Here is a 27,131-nt window from a genome sequence, read left to right on the forward strand (position 1 = left end):
CTCACTGTAACCTCCCAGGTTCAAGCGACTGTCCAGTTTCAGCTACCGAGTGGCTGGGATTACAGGCATGCACCACCACACCTGGCTAATGTTTGTATTTTTAGTGGAGATGGGGTTTCACCATGTTGGTCAGGCTGGTCTCAAACTCCTGACCTCAGATGATCTGAGTGCTGGGATTACAGGTGTGATCCACTGCACCCAGCTGACACATTTATTCTTAAGGATATGAGTTTCACTATATATATATGGTGAAAAGTAATTGTCACTATTTCTGTTTCTGGTTGTTATAGTTACATTCTCTAATTACTCTCTTCCAACTCCACCATTAAATAAAAGAAAGCTTTGCATGTATAGATTTCTTGTAACTTTTTCAAAATTACTAGTTATTTCTAGCATTAATTCCTTTATTAGATTAAAACCATCTCATATATAACCATCCAACCCATGCTTCCTTCACAATTTAAAAAGTAGCATTTACACTGGAAAATCTTTCAACTACCATCTATTAAATTTAATGTGGCCCTCAATGACTGTTCAATGGTGTAACCATTTTCTAATATGTACTTTACCAGCATGCCATAATGTATAATCCCAGGGGACTAAGAGGAATTTATGGTAAAATGGCATGAAATTAACTTGATAAGGCTTTCCATTCATCTTCAATATATATTTTTTCTATTTAAACACTGGTAACCTTGTTTCAAAAGTGTGGAATAAGAGAAGTGTTTTTTCACTCTGGTTAAATAATGTCCTCACATTGTAGATTCTTCTACGAAACTGTACACCTCTGTTTGACTCTGTTTAATGTCCTCAGGAAATGTTGAAGGAAAAATGCTTCCCTTGTATTGTTGACCACAACTTACATATTTCAAGTTGACTATTACACAGGACTTTAAGGAATGGATTGTATTGTTTTTTTGTTGTTGTTGTTTTTTCTCTTTTAGAGAAGACTTGAGATTAGAGAGAAATATCTTTAACAATTTTTTAAACTGATTTTAAAGTGTTCTAGTATTTTAATTCGAATTCTTTTAAGAAAATAATAGAGGACTAATTTCATTCTCAAGGTAAACACCTGTATACATGTAAAACTGTTAATATGGCATATATAACTTTAAATACAGGATAATTTTCCTTTCAATAATGCACACTCTTATCTTCTATTTCTTTAATCATTTTAAACAAAAAGAGAACTAGAGTTCAGAATGAGGGTTTAATTTAATGAGAGAAAATAGAATATTTTCAGTGGTGAGGTAACTTGTAGACCCATTTCATAATGCTACATAATAAAAATAAAACATGAATCTATTATTTAATTTTGCAAAATATTTATTGCTTACATGCTTCTTTATTTACATTTCTTCCTTAACTCTGCAGTAAGGCCAACAAACAACGATTAACAACAGTGACAAAAATACTGCAATCTGAGATGGAACTGAAAAAACAGAAGGACACAGACATTTTAGCACTATAATTGAACAAATTCGGGAAGGCAAAGAGAATTTAAAAAATTCAGCCAAAATATAATCTTATTCAGTAGTTTATTCACAGTGGATTGTCATTTGGGGAGCATACACATTAGGTCCTCCTTCCCCTTTTCATATATATGGGCCAAATTTAAGATTTTACCTAAAATTGTCAGCTGATTTTGTGTCAACTTCAAGGTATTAATATAATTATTTTTAAAATATGTTCGTGCCTTAGGAAATTAAATGTTTCACTTTAAATTTACATATTTTGTAAAGAGCCTTACTATGTATTTTTAGTATTGTGTTTTCTTTGATCATTACCTGGCCTTTAAACTTTAAAGTTGGTTTAGTTTAAAGTTTAAAGGCCAGGTAATGATCAAAGAAAACACAATCTTACCCAAACTTACATGGGTAAGATTGCTCAAGATCTTATTTGTTTCAAGTCAAGCATTATGACTTAATAAATGTACTGAAGTTTGGAACCAGAAGACTTGAATGGAGTAAATTCTTCACTAACCAAATGTAAGATTTTACTGCTCCTGTTTCTCCTGTTCCAATTTTAAACTCTGCCAATAGAGACGCTTCTTGACTTATGATGAGGTTGTCCCAATAAACCCAACATAAGTTGAAAATATTATTGAGTAAAAAATACATTTTATTCATCTAACCTGCCAAACGTCATAGCTCAGCCTAGCCTACCTTAAATATGCTCAGTACACTTACATTAGCCTACAGTTAGGGAAAGTCATTTAACACAAAGCCTATTTTATAATAAACTGTTGAATATTTCACATAATTTATTGAATTCTGTACAAAGGTGAAAAACAATAGTTTTCACCATTGTATAGCTGAAACATGGTGAGTTGAAGCATTTTAAGTTGGGGATCATCTGCACTTCTGCCCTATGGGGGACAGATTGTAGAGAGTGCTTTTGCCCTTTTTCCATGTCACATTTACTCTTTCCTATGAAGTGAATAGTGGGCACTTCCTATGGAGAGCAAGTAGAAAATAAGTCAATTTTAGGGGTCATGTATGATTCTATCTTTTGGCCTCTAGCAAGTGTACTGGAGGAGTACTGTCCTCTGACCCTGTGCCACGTGCTGACCAAATGCAGGATCTGTCGACTCCCCAGGGCAGCCCTGCAGTTCTCCAGCTTCTGTGAGTGGGTGTGTTCAATGCATACAGGGAAGGAGTAGGAGGCTTGTGTCCAGCTGCCCTCTCCAGTCCAAGTAAACCAGCAATAATACCTTAACCCTCACCAGAAATCTCGAAGAACATGAAGGTTTTGATCAATTGGACCCTCTGACTCTCACATTAACAAGTAACTTAATCTTTTGAAGACTAAATTTCTCAACCTTAACTATAAACTTTAATGGACAACTTCACAAGTTATTGTTAAGATTAATTGCAGTACTAAATCACTGTTCTATTATATTTGAGGAATTATACTCAGTTTTATATTGTTATCTCATTAATCCCTGGTAACAGCCCCCTGGATTAGGAATTATTGTAACTATTTTAAAAATGAAAGATCCAAATTACTAGACAGTTTAAGTAACTTGAAAAGAATACTAATTAGAAACAAAGTCATGTCTGTCTGTTTCAAAAGACTGGGTTTTGCTCATATATCAAACAATACATGATAATATGTGAAAAAGACTCTTGGAATTGTAAAGTTTTATATTAAATAATATTTTCAAATGAACTAGATAAATATTTAGTTCAACCTCTCTTTTGAACTCCAAATATCCAATGTTATATAGTTATAATCTTTTTTTTTTTTTGAGATGGAATCTTGCTCTGTCATCCCAGCTGCAGTGCAGGCATACAACCTCGGCTCACTGCAACCTCCTCGTCCCGAGTTCAAGTGATTCTCCTGTGTCAACCTAGTGAGTAGCTGGGATTACAGGCACGTGCCATCATGCCCGGCTAATTTTTGTATTTTTAGTAGAGACGGGGTTTCACAATGTTGGCCAGTCTGGTCTCAAACTCCTGACCTCAGATGATCTGCCAGCCTTGACCTCCCAAAGTTCTGGGATTACAGGTGTGAGCCACTGCACCCGACCAATCTGTTTTAATTTATGTAAACACAAACCATTATATATTGAACATCTTTTTAATATAAATCAAAAATATCATTTCATGTTTATGTAACCCTGCTAATGGTGGCATGTTCATATTCTTTTTAAATGAGAAATAAAAATTAGCATTTTTCAGGGGTGGGAGAACAGGGTCTTGCTCTGTCGCCCAGGTTGGAGTGCAGTGGTGCAATCTTGGCTCACTGCAACCTCCACACCCCGGGCTCAGGTGATCCTCCCAGCTCAGCCTCCAGAGTAGCTGAAACTACAAGTGTGTGCTACCAGGCCTGGCTAATTTTTCTATTCTTGACAGGGTATTGCCATGAACTCCTGGACTGAACTATCTGCCCGCATTGGTGTCCCAAAGTGCTGGGATTACAGGTGCGAGCCACTGTCCCCAGCTGAGCATTTTTCTTATACAAAATAATTTAATCATAATTAGAAAAAATTCCATGCCTAATCATTTAATATCTTTGGAAAACATAGAAAAGCACAAAATTTCAAAATTATCCATATTCCCACCATCAAAATGACCATTTTAATATAGTTCCTTTTAGCAGAAAAGTGCATACTGACAGAGTAATAGAAGTCTAATAATAGCATCATAAGGCATATACTCCCCTATAATTTGCTTTCTTTGTTAAAAATTTTTTCCCTTATTTCAATAGCTTTTAGGGTACAAGTGGTTTTTGGTTACATGGCTGAATTACATAGTGATGAATTCTGAGATTTTAGTGCACCTGTCATCCGAGTAGTGTATGTTGAAACCAACATGTAGTTTTTTACCCCACAACCGCCTTCCACCTTCCCCATTCTGAGTCTCCAAGGTCCATTATATCACTCTGCATGCCCTTGTGTATGCATAGCTTAGCTCCCACTTATTATAATTTGCTTTTTCAGAAAATAATATATTAAATTTTCCTCATCTCAATAGATACTGTTATATTATTCTAATTTTTTAGTAATATTATAACTACACATTATAACATTCTCTAATGCAGGTATTTAGGTTGTTTTAGAATTGCAAACAACATAAAGATATATATTTTTATAGAGTATATAGATTTTTGCCCACTTTACTGATATTTCTGTTGGATTAATTTGTAGAAAAATATTTTCTAGGTTAAAAGGTATGAATACTTCAAAGTTTTTAAGAAATATATCTCTTGCCAAGTTGTTTGATGAAACTGTTGAGACAATTTCTTCTTCCACCCCTTGCTCCTTGACAGTGTATAAAGGTGCCAATAGTTTGATAGATTAAAGAACTTTATCTGATTTAATTCATTTATTAAATTTTTAAATTTTATTATTATATATGTTTACTGACTAGTTTTTCTATTTTATGAATTACATATTAACCATCTTTTCCCATTAGCATATTCATCAATTTATATTGATCTGTGAAATATAGTAAGGTTTATGTGACTAATATTTTTAGTTCGCTCTTTACTTTTTATTTGTGGTCATTTTGGAGGTACAAATGTTTTAAGTTTTAATGTTGTTAAGTTTATAATGTTTCCCTTCAATGGTCTCTGACCTTACTATTTTGTCTCAAAAGTCCTATTCCACTCCATAATTATATAAATATTCACCTACAGTTTCTTTCAGTTGTTTGCTTGCTTCATTTCTTCATTGCCTTAGTCCACTTTTGTTGCTATAACAGCATAACTGAGGCTGGGTAATTTATAATGAACAGAAATTTATTTGCTCACCGTTCTAGAGGCTGGGAATTCCAGGACTGGAGAACTGGCATCTGGTGAGGGCCTTGTTGCTGCATCATTCTATAGTGGAAGGTGGAAGGGCAAGAGAGGACATGTGAGTGAACTTGCAACCGTAAGTCCTTTTTATAATTGACATTAATCCATTTAGGAAGGCAGAGCCCTTATGACATGAATGCCACTCCTTAGACCCCAACTCCCAATATTGCTGTGTTGGGGATTAAGTTAAACATGCTGTTTGGGGAACATATTCAAACCATAGTATTCATTAAGCTTTTTATTTTACACGTTTTACCGGAAATAACACATTAATCTATTCATAAAACTCTGTTTTATAGATTCTGAATCAGCCACATCTTTGAATTAGATCTCATCGTGACTAGTTTGGTAAAGACAAGTTTCATGTTGTTTATTGTCTCCCCAAATTTCCAGGAATGTTAGCATATTAATGGAAAAGATAGTCTTATCCACCTCCCTAAAAAGAATATTAGCTGAGTTATAGAAATACAATTAATAATGAGATATATAACAGTTATGAGTTTACTATGTTTCATTATTAGTACTACATATGTTTCATCATTAATACTACATATATCATGAAGTCCTTATTCTCCTGGTGTCTGCTTATCTTTATAAAACTCATACTCAGTATCATTGGAGCATAGATGAGATGGGAATGGGGTGAGTTCTGATGAAATAGAAGCCACAGCCTCTGTGCCATTGCTCCCCTCAAGGTCATGTTTCTTTGAATTCTTTGACATTTATTGGCTTCCTCCATTATACAATGCATATTTCAAAAAATATTGCTTAAGTTTTTTATGGTAACTATTATTTTTCTTCTGCTAGCATCCTGGGTCCTTCTTTTCACCTTTTTGTCTTGATAGAATGGATTTACAATTATCTAAAGAACAATTCATAACCTGGTTGCATCTTTTGAGAACTTATCAGCCATGGTCCATTTAGAAAACAGAAATGACATTACATATTTAAAAAGAGAAAATTTAATATGAAGAACTGTTAATGAAGGATACAATTGTTACTTAAGTAATTGAAAGAGTAAAAAGAGAACTATAAGCTCTTGTGGAGGGAGCAACTGCAAGAAATAGCTACCACCCTTGGGGAAGAGATAGAAATTATTAAAACTTAGAAGCTTAAATGAGAGCTCCCAGGGCCTGGGGACCAGACCTTGAAAACAGGAGCAAGAGCCAGCTGGAGCTAGTGCATCCACAGAACAGTGCATGATGAAGCTGGTTCTGCAAGTGTTGGAAAAAGTGAAACCAGGATTTAGTATTTTCTATGAGAAGGAACTGCCCTTGTTTGGGTAAAAAAATAAATAAATAAAAAAATAAAAAAAATGTATTGGTAGGTGGACAGAAGTGAGGAAGTCAGGAAGACCACAGGAAACAAACAGGAAGGAGCAAGTCCCTCCTCCCTCTTCCAGGCTCTCAATTTCCTTCAGTACCTCCTGTTGATAGAGTCTAACGTTGATCTACCTGGCGAAGCAGAAACGTAGGTTGAAGTCTGAGATTCAATATCAGAATGCAGAGAAGAAAAAGGTAGATTTGGAGCATGTCTTACTCCATTTGGGCTGTTATAGCAAAATATAAAATTATAAATGGGTAATTTATAAACAACAGAAATTTATTGCTCATCGTTCTGGAGGCTGGTAAGTCCAAAATCAAGATGCTAGCAAATTAAGTGTCTGACGAGGGCCTGCTGCTTATAATTGGTGTCTTCTATATATCTTCTCATGGCAGAAGAGGCAAACAGACTTCTTCATGCGTCTTTTATAAGGACGCTAATTCCATTGACAAGGGCTCGACCCTCATGACCTACTTACCTTCTAAAGCCTCGCTCTTAATATCAGTACATTAGGGATTAAGTTTCAACACATGAATTTTGGAGGGAAAAAACTTTCAGACCATAGCAGAGCCCTAAGGCAATAGCTTAATAATTGGCGTAGGGAAACCTTCCCTGTACTACTTACTAATTTTTCTTCATTCACTTTTTTATACTTTTAGAATCCTTAACATCACACTCCCATCCATACCGACATATCATGCCCATCTCCTGCTTTGCAGAATTCTTGACTACAATGCTACTTGTGACTTCTAGTTTCTTCGTGATATTTTTTGTTAAAATGTTTCATAACCACATGTATTACTATATAGGAAAGTGACTTTAATCTCCAGTATGGGAATAAAATTGGGCTAACTTAGGGTTAACTTATTTCTGAAGTTCTTAGATGATTGGTGATATTGTAGAATAGAGTATTGAGTAATGTGATAGGGCAGCAGGCAAACAAATCTATCAAGAATTTCCTGGTGTTAATTATCTGGACAAAATATGTGCTTCTGTGTGAATAAAAATGTGGATCATGCCAAGTATGTATATAATTTTCTCACTGTGTCAGGGCGTCAATTTGTTCTATCTATGGAGTTCTAGCTAGAGAAAAAGTAAGTTACAGAGCGAATGGTTTCGATAGAGGAACATGATATGTAGGTAAGAGCAGAGAGTGTCTCATGGAAAAAAATTCCAAGCCTCATACAAAGTAAATAACCAAAGCCATTAGCAGCTGAACTCATAAACTGTAATAAAATGATAAAATATAACAAAGCTGTCACAATTATCAGATCAATTTACCCAATAACTTTTCTAATCCTTTTCACATACATTTTTCTAGCAAAATACCCAGATGTAATGATTACAGGAAATTTTCAAGACTGTTGGCAAAGCTCAGAAGACTTTGGCCCACTGAAAACCTTACTGTATTAGCAAAAGCTGTGTAAATGGGCCGTTCTGTACTTATAAGGAAACACCTATTGGCTTCAGTTCAGTTTTTAAGTGACTCTAAGGGAAATTTCTTACTGGTTTTTATTAACTATGAATTGCTCTTCCTGTTTAACCAGAACACATGATTTGTAAAATACAATGCTTAAGGGTATATAGCTAACCATTTCTCAACTACAAAATGGGGGTTGATACCTTTACTAAACATGGAGATAAAATCTGACACTTTTTCAATTAAGAGACTATTTTATTTTTATTAAAAAAGGGAATATATGCAGGTTATATCACATAAAAATATTTTGTTGCTCAGAAAATAAATACCACATCATTTAATATTTTAAAATTATGTGAAATAATAGCATTCAGCTATTGGTTAATTGGCACATAATTAATTGATGCCTTAAGATTCTGTAACTAAATCAGGTCTAGATACTCACTTGCTCAGTTTTGATACACAGTTAAACACAGGAAAATAGCAAGAAAACTGTATGTTTTATAAAAACTACTCTATATAAAGCAAAAGTTATGAAAGTATTATTTCACCTGCTATTGCTGTTATATAGCTTTTTAAAAATTTAAACTCCTTTATAGGAAACATTTTTTTTTGGCTTCGAGGAGGAATCTGAGAAACGCGTTTAAAATATGCATTTATTTTTATATAATCCTAATCGTCAATAGGATTAAATGACTACTGAGAACATAGCACTAAAGTGAATCAGCGTAGTTCACTAATTTGGATATAAATTTGAGATAGCTATGTATATTAATACAGAGACTTTGGGATATATCAAAGTATAAGTAGGAAAACGCTAAGAACTTGAAAAACAGAAGAAATTTAACGTAGGAAATTGGTTACAGATGTGATAAAAGAATTAAGATGCCATCAGGCTGGCAAGGCAACCCAGAATTTAACTGCTGGAAGCCACCAATCCTATACTGAAGAACAAAGAATAGAAGTAGTTTTCCCGAATTCCAGAGCACAGGATCAACCAGGAGATGAAATTATAATGGGTCTAGCAGGAGGAATCGGGAGAGAGAGTAACAAAGTATTGAAAATGCCACCTGAGGCCCAGAGGCGGGAGTATGCTGGCTGCCTCTCCCTTCTTCCACTCTCCAATGTCCCACCAGTGCCTTCCTGTGTGAGAAACAGCCAGAAGCCAAGATACATGAAAATCTGGAAAGTGCAGCTGCACAGGACTCAGTATCTCACACCCCTACAGCCTCCTCTTCCCAGGATACAAAGGTGAGCAAAGAAAATGGTAGAGAGGCTGCCAGTGCAAACACATCCAGGAAAAAGCCAAGATTATTCAGTAAACTGTGTAACTCACCAGCCAAAGGCAAGTGTTTAATGTATCTGCCATATACTAACTCTTCTTTAGTAACTGAACAGTCAGAATATGGTAATAAAGTTTCTAGGAAGTTTAACCTTTTCCTTATAGATTACTTAGATTTTTTAAAGGAGTAAATACTGATTTTACAAACTATGGTGAGAAAAAAATTGTACTTTCATCTTCTTAAAATTTTTATACCACTCTCTAAACTTTTTAATGCCAACGTACTCTATTTCTTTTTGGTTGAAGAGGGAAAAACCCCATAAAATGGAAGGACAAGAGAAGGCCATAGACCTAAGGATAGACATATATTTTTGCTACTGTCCACTACAGAAATCTAGTAGGGTGAGGCAGTTTCCCTGTGATCTGGCTGGTATTACAACCAGAAAGGAGAGCAGGTAGAATCACATCTCATACTTGACATAGAAGGCTGCACAACAAAAAAGTTGGAAATCAGACTTAGACATTAGTGCTACAGTTTCACTAAAAAGAAGAGTATGCCTAGAGAGACTGAGTTCTCCTTCAAAGCCTCCAGCTTCTTTGCAATTCTCCCCAGGCTTCCTGAATTGGGGAAGTGAAATTTTATCAAACAGCCTTCCATCAAAACTTCATATCTGAGAACAGAGTTTTAATAGCAACCAGGTAGTCAATGAAGGATTTCAAGGGCCTTCTGTCCTGTAGACATTTGGCCTACATAAATCTCTCTCTTTTCTAGAATGAGTCAACTGATGAAAAAAATATCCAATGAACTGAGTTCTATGGACATATCTTCAACATTAAAAATAATATAAAAGGGCTGGGCGCAGTGGCTCACGCCTGTAATCCCAGCACTCTGGGAGACTGAGGCAGGCGGATCACAAGGTCAGTAGATCGAGACCTTCCTGGCTAACACGGTGAAACCCCGTCTCTGCTAAAAATACAAAAAAAAAAAAAAAATTAGCTGGACGAAGTGGCGGGCGCCTGTAGTCCCAGCTACTCTGGAGGCTAAGGCAGAGAATGGCGTGAACCCGGGAGGCGGAGCTTGCAGTGAGCTGAGATCATGCCCCTGCACTCCAGCCTGGGAGACAGAGCAAGACTCCATCTCAAAAAAAAAATAAAAAATAAAAATAAATAAACAATAATATAAAGGTATAGTTGTGAAAAAAATACATACTTGAAAAAGCTTTACTACAGGAAAACTGAAATACATTTTCAAAACTTTCTGCACTGAGTTAGTAAAAAAATTCAAGGAATCATAGACCTTATAAAAAGAAAGAGTGACTATTTAACAGAAAAGATGGAAATAAAAAGGAAGCTTGGGGAGATGAGAAAATAATGTTATTTTTAGTAGGAAACTAGAAATTCAATAGAAGAATAGAAATCTGCATAAGATACTGAGGAATAGAAAATAAAGTCAGTGATGTAGTAAACAAACAATAAATCTAAAACGAAATGGAATATGACAGTAGGACAACTATAAGAGACATTATAATAAATAGAATTTAAGTTAGTAATCTACTATAAGAAAACATTGTATTTCTGAATAAGAAAATAAAACAAAAAATTAAAAATGCAAAATATTATAAAAGGAATGAATGTATTCTGCAATAAGGGACATCTGAATGGGATTTAAAAAAATTTCCTAAATATTTACCAAGAAAGAGTAATGAAAAATAATCTCAGACATATTCTTGTAAAATTTTTTAAAATTTCTAAAATATAAATAACCCAACAGCCAAGAAATTTAGGTACAGGAGTTTAGCCTTAATATGTCTTTGTGCCACTAGTGCCTCAAATTGAACCTGCCTTTTTATTCGCATCTTACAGATGGAGATACTGCGATTCAGAAATATTTAAGTAACTTTCAAAGTCATGCAATCCTTGCCCCACAAATGTTCACTTGGCAAAGCTGGGAGGATCTATTATGTTAAATAAGGGCAAGATTGTTGTCAAGATATTTCACGTATGTATTGGGCACATGAAGTACTCAGAGCATGGAGGTAGCATCTCCAAATGTATGAAGGAAAATGATTGTGAAAATGAAACAAAGAAATGGGTGTTTGTGTTCAACTGAAGTGCCAGCTTGTTCTACTCAAAGAAGCTCACTTTGAGAATCAATGGCAAGGAGACTGAGCTGCTGGAAATTATTCCTTATGAATTCTTGGCATAATGAATATAAATAAATAAAAACTTGTGGTTTATAAATTAATATGTTAAATAGTATGCAAGGATTTATAATAAAAAACAATCATCCCATGCTCTTGCCCTCCTAATGTCTAATTCTCTTAGCAGTGCTTTTAGCAGTTTTGTTTCAATTCTTCTGGCACACGACCTTTTTTTGTCCAAATATATAGTTAGGTAACTATAATAAATAGTTACCACTCTTTTTACATCTCTGTTGGTTAAATTTAACTTTTAATAGCTAGTCAGATATTTGGAAACCATTAAACTAATGTATTTCTTGTTCCTCCTTTCTCCTATAGCAATTTAATCACCATAGATTAAAGAAGAGGGGTTATCAAATGGGATATAGAAAATATGATGCAGAGGGTGTCTTTGCCAGACAAGAAGTGGAGTAAATGAAAGTCCTTTCTAGCCAGTAGATTGTGGACAACTGGAGAGGAAGAAGCAGTAGAAACACCCATTTCCACACTTTCCCCTAGCTTCCCACCACTGGGGATGCAGGGTGGAGAATTGTGGGAAAACCAATGACAGTGAGTCTGTAGAAATGTGTTCTTGAACAAGCACAGCCAGGTAGGCATGGAGGCACAGTGCAGTTAGGACAGAAAGTGTGTAATTTATGACGTCTGAGTCTCTCTAGACTCCTTTGTAATAAAGAATCGATTCACAAGTTCCTGCATGTCCTGTGGAAGACGGTGAAGTAGCTCAGATGAAAACCAGCTGGCCTGGCATGGGGGCTGCACCGGGGAGGCTTCAGATATCCGGACGTGTGAACTGAGCCAGAGGCTGGTGGAGGACTTTGCTGAGACCTGGAGGGATGGCAGCGCAAATAGAGCCGAAGTGGGCTTCAGTCAAAAGGAGAGAAATTCAGCAGGCCTGACAGAGCTGAGAGAATAAAACACAATTCTTCAATGCAGACACTGGCAGGGGAAGAGAATAGCGTACCCAGCACATAGGGAACAACCCTGAGGAGCCCCGGGGACCCAGGGAACAGGGCACAGGAGCTCACATAGCCCTCTCCTACTGAGAATCTGTATCAAGTTGGTGTTGGAGGGAAGAAAAGTATATGAGGGAAAGGAAATCTTGAAGACAAGGCATTTCTGTGGAATAAATTGAGTTATTGAGAAGAAACAGTTTAAACTGGAAACAATAGATTTAATAGGAGCTTTGCTAAAAAGATTAAATCAATTTTGGAAACACACAAATAACTACATGGTTTTTGTACTGCTGCTAAGTGGCAGCATGGTAATATTTTCATACAAATTATATGTTTAAACTTCTAATTATCACTCAATCAATATCTTGTACTTCCTCAATTTGAAAGATGAACACATTTTCTCCTTTGCCTTTTCTTCCACATTTCTCTTCCTTTCCTCCTGCCAACAGCTGTCCTCTGTACTTTTACAAATATACAAAGTAGATAATAATTACAATATATTTTTAACCATAATGAAATATTTATAACTTTTCCTAAAAAAAGTGATTCTAAAGGTAGAAACTTTGGGAGTCCTCTTCCTGTTTGATCTGTGTATCACTTGGAATATATTTGATCCCCCAGATGGAGGGCCATTGAATTCCTTTTCCAGTTTGGAGAGCATCTTTATGTTTGAAGCCCGGAGATCTTGTATTGCTTTTAACTGTCCTGGAGTCTTCCCTGGTTGCTCTGTAGGCCTGCTGGACAGTTGTACAGCTAGGAACTCCCTTCATTACTCTCCTTGGTTAAATCCAGTGTCTCTATTTTATATTTACACCCTCACTTTTTTTTCAGAGTAAAATCCTTAAATAAATTACTCAGAAAAGATATGTGGGAGATAAATATTATAATGTTTTGTACATGTATCTTTATTTTACCTACAGAATTATTAATAAGGTGGATGGATATGGATTTCTGGGTGAAAGTAGATTTCCTACATGTTTGAAAGCATTGTTTCATTGTGTTTTACCTGTAGTATGTCAGGTGGAAAGTGAAATACCAATGTGATTTTCATCGCTTTGAACATAACCTGTTTTCTCCCTCTTTCTGGATGATTTTTTTCTTGCCATACTGATGTTTCACATTGATATGTCTAATTATAGGTCTGCTTTCATTTGTCCTGCTATAGCTTGGTGGTCCCTTTCAATCTGAAGGCTTGTTTTGTTTTCAGCTGGGGGAAACTTGCTTATTTTATTTATGTTTAAAATGACTTCACCTGCTCAATTTACTGGTTATTTTTCCGTTTGTTGCATCTCTCAGATTTTCTGGTCCCAAACTGAAAGCTACCCAAATACCTATCACAAGTGAGGTTAGTACCACACAGAGGAAATACAGGGGAATTCAGTGGAATGCGTGCAATGCTATGAAAAAATTTCAGAAATATAATGTTGAGTGAGAGAAAGCAGGCATGAAAGAATACGTAAAATATGATTTCAAATATATGAGGTTACACAAACAAACATAAAACTAATTTACGCTGTTAGAATACTGATAATCTTTACTGGGAAAATAAAGACTAGAAGAAGCAGAAAGGTCTCTGGATGTCATGTTGCCCTGTTTCCATATGTGGGTGCTAATACACACATGTGTTATTTGCAAAAATTCTTCAAGCTGTATACTTTATAAATATACTTTTTCTGTAATTATACTTGAATAAAGAGTTTAAAAGAGTAACAGTAAACTTGTAAAACTAATGTTTGCAATATATTTGACACAAAATACTCATTCTTTAATAGTTCAAAGAGAGCTCTTAAAAATGAAGAAGAAAAAGATAGCACTCTTTAAAAATGTATAAAGGACAAGAATTTTTAAAAAATCACCAATGAATACATGCAAGTGACAAACAAACATTTTAAAAAAGGTTAAAACTCACTAGTAAATAAATACATGCAAAGTAAAATTGGTATGGTATATACTTTATGTTGGTAAAATGAGAGAAATTCTCATGTGGTGAAGTTTTGGAAACGTGAACACTGACTATTGCAGAGGAGATTAATGCTGGTAGAGACTTTTTGGAGGATGAATTGGTCATGACAGCCAAAATCCAATAAAAGTGGATACTCTGTGGCCTGCTATTAAATTCTAGGAGCTTACCCTTAAGAATTCATTGTGGATGTTTATAAATATTCTACTACATCAATTATTTATCAAAGCCAATTTATCAGAGTTAATTTTTTCAACAACTTAGCCCAGAAATGAGTGATGGGTTAATGAATTTGTGTTAAAGTTTTACAATAGTATCTTGTGTGGGCTTTCAAAATGATGCTGCATATGAATACTTCATTACATTGAAAGATGTTCAGAATATATTATTAAGGAAAAAATTCCAAATATGCATTGTTTGACACCTCTCCCCCCGCCATATGGAAATGAAATGGAATAGAACAAGATAAAATGCTAGGTTTATCTCTCACAGGTGGATTATCCATAATTTTATTTTATTTTTTGATATAGGGTCTCACTCTGTTGCCCAGGCTGGAGTGCAGTGGCATGATCATGGCTCACTGCAGCCTCAACCTCCCAGGCTCATGCAATCCTCCCACCTCAGCCTCCCAAGTAGCTGGGACTATAGACATATGCCACCATATACAAATTGTTTTGTTTCGCTTTACGTTTTTTAGAGACAGGGTATCACTATGTTGCCTAGGCTTGCCTTAGTTTTCTTAATTTATGTTGCTCTCTGAATTTTCAAGTGTTTCTATAATGAACAAAAAAGTATTTATTATATTTAAAAGATAAAGGATCTTCTAAAATTATTGATGTTTTGCTTTAAATGATACATTATTCAGATTCACAGAACTTTTTTTGCCTTTCTATGAGAAAGTGTTTCATTATTTTCATTCATAAAGTTTCTGATGCCAGCTAAAATCATTTTAATTTACATATGTTTAAAGAGTTGTTTTTATTCCATTCAAATTTAAGTAATTATGTTTTGAGAAAGAGTAAGAAACAAGTAAAGAAAGAAAATCTTGTCTAATTTACTGAGAAAAAGTCAAATTATATAATCTCTGCATGGAAGCAGTTAGTAGACAGATTAATTTTGGGTTTCTCTGCCAATTAACCATGAATACTCCATTCAGTTCCTGAGCTAGGTGCAGAGATCAGACACGATACTGACTAATTATATGCAGGCTAAAGAAAAGCAGGACTGAGACTTACCAGGCTTTTGAGCCTCTCTAATTTCCTTAGATGGTTTAAGATTTAATCAGTGGTATACGTCAGGCCCTAGAGGGAATGAGGTTCCTAACTAAAAGCTAAAGATTTAGTTATACAATCTTGGTAACAGTAGAAAGTGTGATATTGAAAGTTAAGTGTTATAATTGGAAGTCTAATTTTCTTTAGACTTTTTGCAGCATATACATTTCACTTAATTTTCCATTCATATGCAATAAAATTACTGATGTAAAACAGTTGTGCTATTGCATGGATGCTTTTAAAAGTATATTCTACAAGTGCATAAAAACCAAGATAGTCTCCTGGGAGAGGCAAGAGAGAAAGTGCAAGGAGTAATATCCATGAGGGCAGTTCTTAGAAATCTATATACTCCAGAATAGTAGTTAACAGTGCTAAGTCAGCCAGTTATACGGTGTTTCCCCTGAATTATCTTTTTTTTACCCTCTGATTCTGTAAAGTGTACTAATTATGTAAATATAATCTAATTTACCCCAACTTTCAAATAGCTAACCTAACATTTAATCTCAATCTTTGTTTGGGTAGCAGGTATGAATCTCGGTCTATGTGATGTCTTACTTTCAATATTACTTAAGATTTATTTTTATCTCCCATTTTGTCAGCTGAAAGAAATTTAATCTCAGTTAGTTCAGGGTTTACCTACTTCTGGGCCTAGGCTCTCATTAAGTTCCCAGAGGCTGACAGAGTGCCAAGTCACAGGATGGGAGGGCATCTGTTACTCAGTGTCTCCCTCTATCCAGATGGCACTGCTGGGATGTGTTTATTCCCATCTGGTCTTTAGTCATTGGTCTCTGTAGGTAGATGCTGAGTCATCCTTTGTCCTAAGCACTAGACCTTTTCAATTTTTCATCTGCTTTCCTGCCCTTCCCATACCCTTTTGGGTTTTAGTAAACTATGGATCTGACTAGGGTCATTATCACTTTGGTACTACTCTGGGATGTACAGAATCATACTGTCCCCTTGGTATGGAAAACTCTGTCCCTTGGTATGGAAAACTCTGTCTCCTGTATCTCCATATTTTTACATGTAGAGATCAAGCTGACTGTAATCTGTACAACTACCACATAGAGATTTTGTGCATATTAAAAAATGGAACCCCCTCTGGGCAGATCAGCCCTGAGAGCAGAAATGCCCTTCTGTGGATGTGCTTCCTCCAGGTGAGTATAGTATCACTCAAGGCACATGCACATGGCTTGCTGAGTGGAAATGCAAGCTGGATTGCTTTTTTCTTTTCTTTTTTTTCCTTTTTTTTTTTTTTTTTTTATACAGGGCCTCACTCTGTCACCCAGGGTGGAGTGCAGTGGTGTGAGGCGTGGTCATGGTTCACTAGAGCCTCAACTTCCCAGGCTCAAGTGATCCTCCCACCTCAGCCTCCAGAGTCGCTGGGACTACAGGTGTGCTCCACTACACATCTGGCTATTTTTTGTATTTTTTTGGTAAAGGTGGGGTTTCACCTGGGTGCCATTTTGCCCAGGTTGGTCTTGAACTCCTGGCTCAAGCAATCCGCCTCCCTTGGCCTCCTAAAATGCTGGGATTACAGGCAAGCTCCATCATGCCCAGCCACACACTGGATTGCAATCTCCTTATTCATCAGGTCCCATGATTCAAAGTACATTTCTTTTTTTTTTTTCTAATACCCCAAGTCTGCCTCTTTATTCAATACACAGTTGTTTAGAACACAGTTGTTTAGGCAGCTGTCAGTATACCCAGCAGTATAATAAACATATTTCTCAATTATATCCAAAAGTCCATTGATGTTTTTGTTAAATGCCTTGCTGATGTCGAAATGCACAATGTCCTTGATATTAACTTGATTTCAAGTCTAATACTCTATTTTTAAGGTGAGACTAGATTTCCACAACTTTTGATAGTCACTCCTCATTATTTCTTTAATCATTGATAGATTTCATAAGTGCTCATAAAACTTTTAACAACCTTCTAAAGTTTGCCTTAATTTCAATATCATGCATACAAATATAACATTACTAGAAACAAATGTTCTGTCTTCGTTGCCTTCTCTAAAAGTAAACATTTTCCAGCCCCTCTGATTTGCAAGGAATTAAGGTAGATACTATGTGATACATGGGAAAAAAAAACCCACCCAATATGGCATTTTTGAGGGTCTGAGGCTCTGGGAAAGGTGTTAAAGAAGGAAAATTATATTTATTTGTCTGGGATATTATAAAATGTTATTTATTTGTAAAAATATACTTATATAATTTTTAGGTCTGTGATATTTTAGGCATATTTCATTATGTTTATTTTTTCCACCAGATTCCTGTGGTAGGTATTACTAATTTTATTCTCATTTTATGGATGACAAAATTCATATCATGAGAGGTTATACTACCCAAAGGCATCGAGCTATAATTTCAGACAAATGCATCTTCTTCCAAAGTCAATTCTATTCTATTTAATAATAGTGCTCAATGTTAGTGTATTTAATATTAGCTTATTAAAAAGCACATTCATGGGTCCTATCCCTAGAGATACAGATGCAGTCAGTCTAAAGTAAGCACTACGATCTAATTTTTAACAAGTATTCCAAGTGATTTTGATGGAACTACTCTTTAGATCATAGTTTGAGGAATTGTACTAAAACATATGGCCTCAGACGTGATAGTCTTGTATGGAATTACCAATGCATATAAAATTACAATAAGAATAAACTGGACTAATTGTACAATGCAGTTACAAAGCACCTTAGAGAACTAGAGACAAAAACTTTGGGTGAAATGTGGGTGGATCTGGAAGACATTTAATCTGCACATTAAAAGTTGGCTTTGATTTAACAGGAAGATGTGATAGAAAGGATCATGTGCATATGTATAGAGATAGTAGAAGAAAAATTAAGTTCAGGATGACTACAGGTTATGGTGCAAGGTGAGAAGTATAGAAAATAATATCTTTTGCAATTAGGTTGTACGTGGGTCATGCACTCAAAATTCATCTATGCAAAAAACATAGGCTATTTTAGATAATGTGAATCCTCGGTTTTTTAAAAGGACCATAGTGATGTAGATCAGCTCTGTTTGCTTCAGATGATAAAAATGGAAGTATTAGGAAGAATGAATGAGGCAGGAGTTACAATCCACTTTAGAAACTCTTGTTTTAGACCATAGATGTATAATAGTATCTGAGAGAATGGAAAGTGAGTAGAATGAAAGGGACAGATCTCAGAATGTTTCCATGTTAAAAATAGCCAGATGTATTGATTGACAGTAGCTGCTAAGGGAAGAAAAAAGACTCAAATATTTCTTTAACACAAAACTAAGGTGGCTAAAAAAGTGGTACACAGTCAGTGGGCAAGGGATCCTGACATCAGTGGGTTGGTGAGTCAAGTTTAAATATAGCCTGAAAACCTAGACTACATTTTCAAGCCTAGCAAGGCTTTGAAGTAGATAGAAATAAGAAATAATAGCTTGAGGAAAACCCAGGGTAAGGAAAGAAGGTGATTTTTTTTTTTTTTGAGAACCGAAGAAATTTTGTGTTTTTATAGACTGAGACTGAGATAATGAATTAAGACACAGGGTGAAATTAGGGGGCAAATAAGGAAACGAATGGTTAGACAAAAAGAAGACAGAATGAAATTAAGATGTTAAATGAAGGGAAAGAATAGATGTCTTTAAATACAAATAATTGCTATGAAGCACTCTGTGTGGGGTCTTAGAATATCTCATTTAATTTTCACAACAACTTTAAGGTATAAATTTGTAAACCCAGAAAATCTGAGACAGGTTTCAGTTAATTTAGAAAGCTTATTTTGCCAAGGTTGAGGACGTGCCCGTGAAGCCTCAGGAAGTCCTGATGACGTGTGCCCAAGGTGGTTGGGGCACAGTTTGGTTTTATACATTTTAGGGAGACAAGATATCAATCAATATATGTAAGAAGTACATTGGTTCTGTCAGAAAGGCGGGACAACTTGAAGCAAAGGCAGGAAGACTAGAAAGTGGGAGTGAGCTTCCAGGTCACAGATAGGTGAGACACAAACAGTTGCATTATTTTGAGTTTCCTATTGGCCTTTCCAAAGGAGGTAATCAGATATGCATCTATCTCAGTGAGCACAGGGATAATTGGAATAGAATGGGTGGTAGGTTCACCTTAAGCAGCTTTCAGCTTGAGTTTTTCCTTAGTGATTTGGCGGGCCCAAGATATTTTACTTTCATATTTTTTTACATTTATTTTAAATTGGAAGAAAATGAGGTGATAAATAATTAGTTTAAGATTATCCAGTAAGAAAGTGGCAAATCCATATATTTTTTTACTTTTTTATATTGTTTCTTTCCTTTGTGTCACAAGGCAAATAATAATGATTGAGAAATTATAGAAAAACATTTGAAAAACGGGAAAATAGTTTGAAGGAATTTGATTTGAGTGTTTTTAACTTTTTAAATAGACAAGATAAAGTCATTTGCTTATAGATTTGGCTGCATCTAGAGATTGGCAAAGGTCCAAAATACTGGCAGATAGTTATTGAAGAGATAATTAATTTTGGATAAATAATAAATAAAAGAATAATTTGTTGTTAATATTCATTAATCAGTTGCAGTCAGATTTTAAGTTTCTGATGAGACCAATTTGTGCAATAACATGAGTTTTCTCCTGCTATACTTAGTCATTTCAAAAGGAGATGGAGAAACAGAAATATTAACGTGGAATTAGGAACTAATCCAAAGTATGTAAAGCAAAAAATCAATTCTTGGCTGCTTATTCGAGATCACAGCTTAAAGACTGACCATGGTTAGTCTGGTTAAGTAAGTGAATGAGGCCAGAAGAGAAGCTTGGGGAATAGGACCAGATTAAGGGATTACATTGTGCAGTAAAGGTCAGTATTTGAAGGATGCACACCTTGGGAGATTTGGAAGAAACTGATGCTGTGATCAGATCTTGAAGGTTGATCAGTGAGAGGTGATGGTGTGCTTCAAGGTGCTGCTGCATATGTGGGCCGAAGTGGAGAGGATGGTCATCAGAGTTAAGATGTTTTGAAACTTAAGGGCTGTGGTGTTGGAAAGGTTATCCATGTGAACAGTCACTTAAATTATGGTAGAACAAAAAAAGGAGATCAAATATGTAATCTAGTTGCTAAAACTGAAGAATATGGAGTACTCTCTTGCAAATCATTTAAATGATGGACAGGAAAAACAGTGTAAACATATCATATGGATTACAGAAGAGAGGAAATGGGAAGCCAACAGGAAAGAAAGAGGATGCCAGCTCATTTCTTGTTCTTGTGAGAAGAAAATTTGCATAGCACCTTGCACAATTTATGTACATAGTAATTTTATTTAGCTTTAAGATAATTGTGAAGGTGACAGTTTCTGATGAAACAATAACTTATAATTTAATTACAGAGTTACTTAACGACCGCTAGATCTCAAAATATGTACCACTGAGAAATTAGATTTAAACTGAGGTACTTAATTATTTCCATGAACATAGATTATTACAACAGTGACCAAGTGGAAATTTTATAGTCTTCAACTTGTGATATGAGTAAATGAAGTAAGATTAGTGAAATTGAATAGACCATAATTGTCAGGATCCATGAGCCAGATACTGCCTGTGTTATTTTTCATGTTTGGGTCCTACTGGGCGACATAAATTATCTTTCAAAAGTTTTGGTACTGACTATGTATAGAAAAAAATGCAACAAAGAGCTAAATATTTGCTACTGAAGAAAAGGCAAGCAAGTTGCAGTTTATTTGGAGTTGGCATCACTCCACAAGTGTTCAAGATTTCTCATTATAACCTCTAACTCAAAAAGATGTTCTGCCCTCAAGAAATAATATCTAAATGTCTATAGTTATTTAGAGTTCAAATAATTTTCAGTTGCAAGTTTTCAGTGGAAAGAATCTCTGTGTTGTTATTTTTTAAGGAGGAAATTTTTATTTTTCATCTATATAAGCAGGCTCTATTAAAGCTGACAGCATAAGAAGTTTTGGAGAGAATTTTTGACATCTACGTGATGTGCTCAGAAGAAAAATAATAATTCTAAATTTTAGCCAAATTGAAGCCTACCTAGAAAGAGCTAAATGGACATCCCAGCATATTAATCTCTGGCTTGTTTGGTGCAGCTTGCTTTGATAATTACATAAAAAGATTACAGTAACAAAAAATCACACCTTAGTTAAAGGTGTGTTCTCCATTGTAAAGGAGTATTTTGGATCTGTAGTTCAGTCATAGCAAACGTGACTGAATGAAAATTTAGACAGGTCAGGCCTCAATCTAGAAAAAATGCAAGGGAGAAAAAGTCACTTGTTCATTTTTACTCTAGAAGGAGTAATACTACAAGATGTTTTAATGTTGAATCAACAACTTTCTTTGGATTATATTTTCTAAAATGTAATCCACTACCTGTCTTTTTTCTTTTTCTTTTGAAATAGTTTTAGACTTACAGAAAAGTTGTGAAAATATTACAGAGTTCACATATTCTCTTCCCTCAGTTTCTTCTTTTTACAATTTACAAACCATGAAACAATTATCATTCACATTATTACAATACTATTAACAAAGCTACACCCCTTATTCAAATTTCACTATTTTGGCTTCTAATATACTTTTTCTGTGCTAGGATCTAATCCAGAGTTCTACATTACATTTAGTTGTTGCCATAGTCTCTACCAATTTGTGATAGTTCCTCAGTTTCTTCTTCTCTTCCATGACCTTGACATTTTTGATAAGTACTAATTGGTTACTTTTTAGAATATCTATCTATTTGAATTTGCCTTTAGTTTTCTCCTAAGGTTGAGGCTGTACATTTTTGGGAAGAATACCTCAGAAGTGATGTTATTGTCCATCTATGCCCCTGCATCATATCAAAGGTATTTATGATGATATATCTTATTTACTGGTGATGTTAACCTGGATCATTTAGCTAAGGCGGTATCTGCCGCTTTCCCACTGTTTTTGCCCTTGTAATTGGTTAAGTATCTTCAGAGCGATACAATGTGGGTACGCAATGTTTCTCCTCAAACTTTTGACCAATTTTAGCAACTTCTTGCCTGCAACAATTATGACCGTAATGTTTGTAGTTGGCCATCTTAAAACAAAAAAGCACATGTGTTTCTAATAATGGTATATTTAAATGAAAAATGCAAACTCAAATCAGTCAACATTTTGCTTTTTATAGAGTTATCAGATGGCTGATATCTACAGGTTCATAGTTTAAGCAATGCATCCTAAAAGAGTTAAAGGATGTGAAGTAATGAAATAGAAATTTTAATTATACTACCTGTATTTGCTGCATAATTGGAATTTCATTTCCATTCTGAATTTGTTAGGAGAAGCAGAAACAGCTTGCTGCTTTAGTGGGCTGGCATGTTTGCAATGAAATGTTCCAAGCTTCTCAGCAGTCAGGTGAATATCCCAGCCTGAGGTCACCTTCACTGTATATCCCTAAGATAAAAGCAATTTTAGAGTATTTTTGATCCTGAGGATGTCCTAATTATCCAGTTCCAGAAATTGCCAATTGAGGCGATATTCAATTCGAACCCTACTTTCCATTTTAGACTATTATTATTAATACTACTATTATTGTTATTAAATAATTTTTACTCTTGTGAAATTTCCCAATTAGTTTAATTAATTGTGTAGGTAGTCTCTAGGTTTCTGAATATTTGAGACTCAACAGCACTAATCTTTCTTCTCCACTTCCTTCTTCTTTTATATTATCTTGTCCTTATTGGTGTGTAATTCCAAAGAAACAGGATGGGAAATGATAATTATTTTAAAAGTCCTAAGAAATTTTAGTTTACTATACAAAAACCTAACTTACATTCACACACAGTTTATTCTATGAAATAATTTTCATAAGTGAGAAAGAATGTAACTATCTATGAGGGCTCTATGTGTGTCTTTTTATTTGTAATAGTTTTATCTTACCTGCCTAGAACAGTCCCTGACATATACTAAGTTCCCAAAAAATATTTGTTAAATATTATGTTAAGTGAAATATCCAGGAACAGAAAAGTAAGCACTGCATGTTGTCACTCACATGAAAGCTAAAAAACATCAATCTCATAGAAATGAAAAGTAGAACCGAGGATACCGTAAAGGCTGGGAAGGGGAAATCTAAGGGGGGAATAGAAAGAGATTTGTTAAAGGATACAAAATTACAGCTAGATAGGAGAAATGCCTTCTTGTGTTTTGTACCTCTGTAGGATGACTACAGTTTATTATACAGTTTCAAATAGCTAGAAGGAGAATATTGAACTTTTCCAACGCAAAGTAATGATAAATGTTAGAGATGATATGCTTATTACCCTTATCTGACCACCGTAAATTATATGTATCCAAACATCACTTTGTACCCCATGAGTATTCACAATTATTATTTGTCAATTAGAAGAATAAAATAAAATAAATAAAATTGTGTTCTTGTAGACATAAAACAATTGCTGAGTGAATAAATTAATTTTAGGCAAAATAGAAGCCTCCTAACACCACAAGAGTGGTATGCCGAACTGATAGCCCTATCTCTTCTCCTCATTAATATTTTTATTTCTTTAGTTATTTATGAGTATGCATTCATGGTTCTTACTTTACTCTATGAGTTATAATCTGTTACTATCACTACTTATTTTAATCCTCAAATTTTTGGCCTGGGCATTCTTGACCAGAATCTATCTGTTCCTCAGCCGACTGTGCATGACTGATTTGAATGCCAGCTGCTCCTGGGTTGCAGCTTAATCTAACACACTCCTCGTAACGCACTGTCTATGCTGAAGTGTTTTCAAGTGAGTTACAGACACTGTAACTAATATAAAGGTCCAGTTCTGTAGGGAATCAATTAAAGGTGAAATATGGGCCTCCAAGTGAAAACCATAAGCTTTGAAAAACAAGCATTTTGAAAATGTTTTGAAGCATGAGTATCAGTCAGGCCCTCAATGAATTCAGGTAAGGCTTGTCATTTGATATATCACTTATTGAAGCACACAATTTCTTTGGTATTTTGAAAAACAATTATTCAAATTTATATGTTTCTTTGGGAAAAAAGTCTTTTTAGTTTGAATCTGCCTAGGGTTAGAAATAATGAAATGTTCTTTGAAATTAGTCTTTTGCTGGCTTCACTTCTGGTGATTTATGAAAAGTACTGGGACTTGAGGTTTCTTGTTAATTATGTCTAATAAGTTAGTTATTCAAACAGTGAAAAAATTCCCATGTGCTAATTCAAACTGATCTTGGGAAAATTAAAATCTTTTATAAAGTCTATATATTATAGAATAGGGATGAAATGTAGATGCTCACTTTCTTTAGTAGTTTGCTCATTGTGTATCAAATTTTATGTTCATAAAAATGTTTGTATTAATCTCATTTCTCCTGATTATTACTTCATAAAGATTATTTTAATAAATTTATAGAAGAGGTCTATAAAATATAAAACAACATATAAAAACCTATAATAATCTCACATTTTTAAACTTCAGAAGTAATTTAGTTAAGGATAAGCTCAGTTAGATTTTAAATTCAAGGAATGTATAGTATTTCTAAGCCAGTCAAAAATGCTTTAGAGTACCCACAAACATGGTAATCATAATTCTATCTTAATTCTGTTTTTTCTTTCTGTGAGCTATTAATTGCCTGTTAGAGAAAAAGTAAAAATGAAGAGGGAGATACGATGACAGAATATACTTTCTCCTAATGCTTTATAGCTCCAACCTACTCATTTTCATACTTTCATTTAACTCTAACAACAGTCCTATGAATAAAGTGTCATTATCACTGTTTTCCAGTTGAGAAAATTTAATTTTCAAGATAGCTTGCCATGGTTATTTAAATGAGTTCACTGTATTGGAAATGGGACTAAAACCTAAATGCTTTTACTTCAAATCCTGATTTTTCACTTAACCATGCTTTGCTTTGTGAAAATGTGAAATGTGATGGAAAGAATATCCAGAAAATGAGTTGTAGTCTTGTCCCTACCATGTATAATGTGTGACTTTGAAGTAGCTTCATGCTGTCAGTTTTCTCTGAGGTCTCTTCTGGCTCTAAGTTGCTATCTGGACATTGATTTGGCACATCCTCATTGGGTGCCAACCCCAGCCCAATCGCTGTCTTAGGCACTGGAGATAAAGGGTGAATTGTACCATTTTTCTCACAGAACTTACGTTAAAGTGGGCATCTTATAAGCCATAAACAAGTAAGCCCATATATGTTTTGAAATATATATACATTGTGGCATGACTAAATCAAGCTAATTAACATATGCATTATGCATTACCTTACATGTCAGTTTTTTTGTGGTAAGAACACTTAAAATCTACTCTTTTAGCAATTATAAAGTATGCAATGCATTGTTATTAACTCCATTCACCCTGTTGTACAATAGATCTCTTGAACTTAATCCTTCTGTCTAACTGAAATCTGTATTCTTTGACCAACATCTCCCTGCACAACCCCCTGACCAGTCCACGGTAACCAGCATTCTACTCTTTGCTTGTGAGTATGACTTCTTTAGATTCTACATATAAGTGAGACCATGAGGTATTAGTCTTTCTGTGCCTGGCTTATTTTATTTAACATAATGCCCTCCAGAGTCATCCATGTTGTCGAAAATGGCAGGATTTCCTTCATTACAAAAATTAATAATATGCATATTATTGACCAAAATCTGGACCTTTCAGCCAATCTTAATAGCTAATTTATTTTAGTGTGATTGATTTAACATTGATCATCAGGTTCTGAGTTTTACTTCAATAATAATATAGATATAATTTGATTTCCACTATATTTTATATTTTCAAAACCATATTTGGTTAAGTATGCTGAATTATTTTCTTTTCTTTGGGCATTGTATTGCTAAGTTTATGTGATGTATGCTTGCATTATAAAAAATAGTTTTATTGAGATATAATGCCAGTCTGCTCATTTAAAGAGAAAATACAGTGGATTTTTGTATGTTCACAAAGTTGTGCAACTATTACCACAATTAATTTTAGAGAATTAAAATAAAGACTATAATTTACAATGGCATCATATAATGATATGTTTAAGGATAAATCTGACAAAACATGTGAAAGACATGTACAATGAAAACTATAAAATATTACTGAGATAAAGACCTAAATAAATAGATATATCATATCTATGGATAGAAAACTCAATGATATTAGGATGTCGATTCTCTCCAAGTTGATTTATAAATTTAATTGAATCCCAGTCAAAATCCCAATAGGCTAATTTTTGGTAAAAATTGAAAAACTGATTCTAAAGTCATCTAGAAATGTAAAGAAACTAGAGTAAACAAAAGCATTTTGAAAAAATAAAAAAGAAAACTGGAAAACTAATGCTATCCAATTTCAAACTTGTGAAAAAGTTACAGCAATCAAGACTATAGTTTTGGTGTGAATATATGGAAATAGATCAATGGAACAAAAATAGACCCTCATATGTGGCAACTGATTTCTACTATAGCTGCAAAGGCA

General features: G+C 34.6%; 1 long non-coding RNA gene across 1 annotated transcript in view; it reads left to right on the forward strand.

Moving 5' to 3' along the window:
- The window catches only part of LOC134739381 (uncharacterized), a 321,981-nt gene that overhangs the window by 46,252 nt on the left and 248,598 nt on the right, over positions 1-27,131 (forward strand). Inside the window, exon 2 of the long non-coding RNA XR_010125977.1 lies at positions 5,265-5,359. This is a non-coding gene — a long non-coding RNA (uncharacterized LOC134739381). The remainder of the gene's footprint in view (positions 1-5,264; positions 5,360-27,131) is intronic.

Source organism: Pongo pygmaeus, chromosome 3 (assembly GCF_028885625.2).
Source record: "Pongo pygmaeus isolate AG05252 chromosome 3, NHGRI_mPonPyg2-v2.0_pri, whole genome shotgun sequence".
NCBI lineage: Eukaryota > Metazoa > Chordata > Mammalia > Primates > Hominidae > Pongo > Pongo pygmaeus.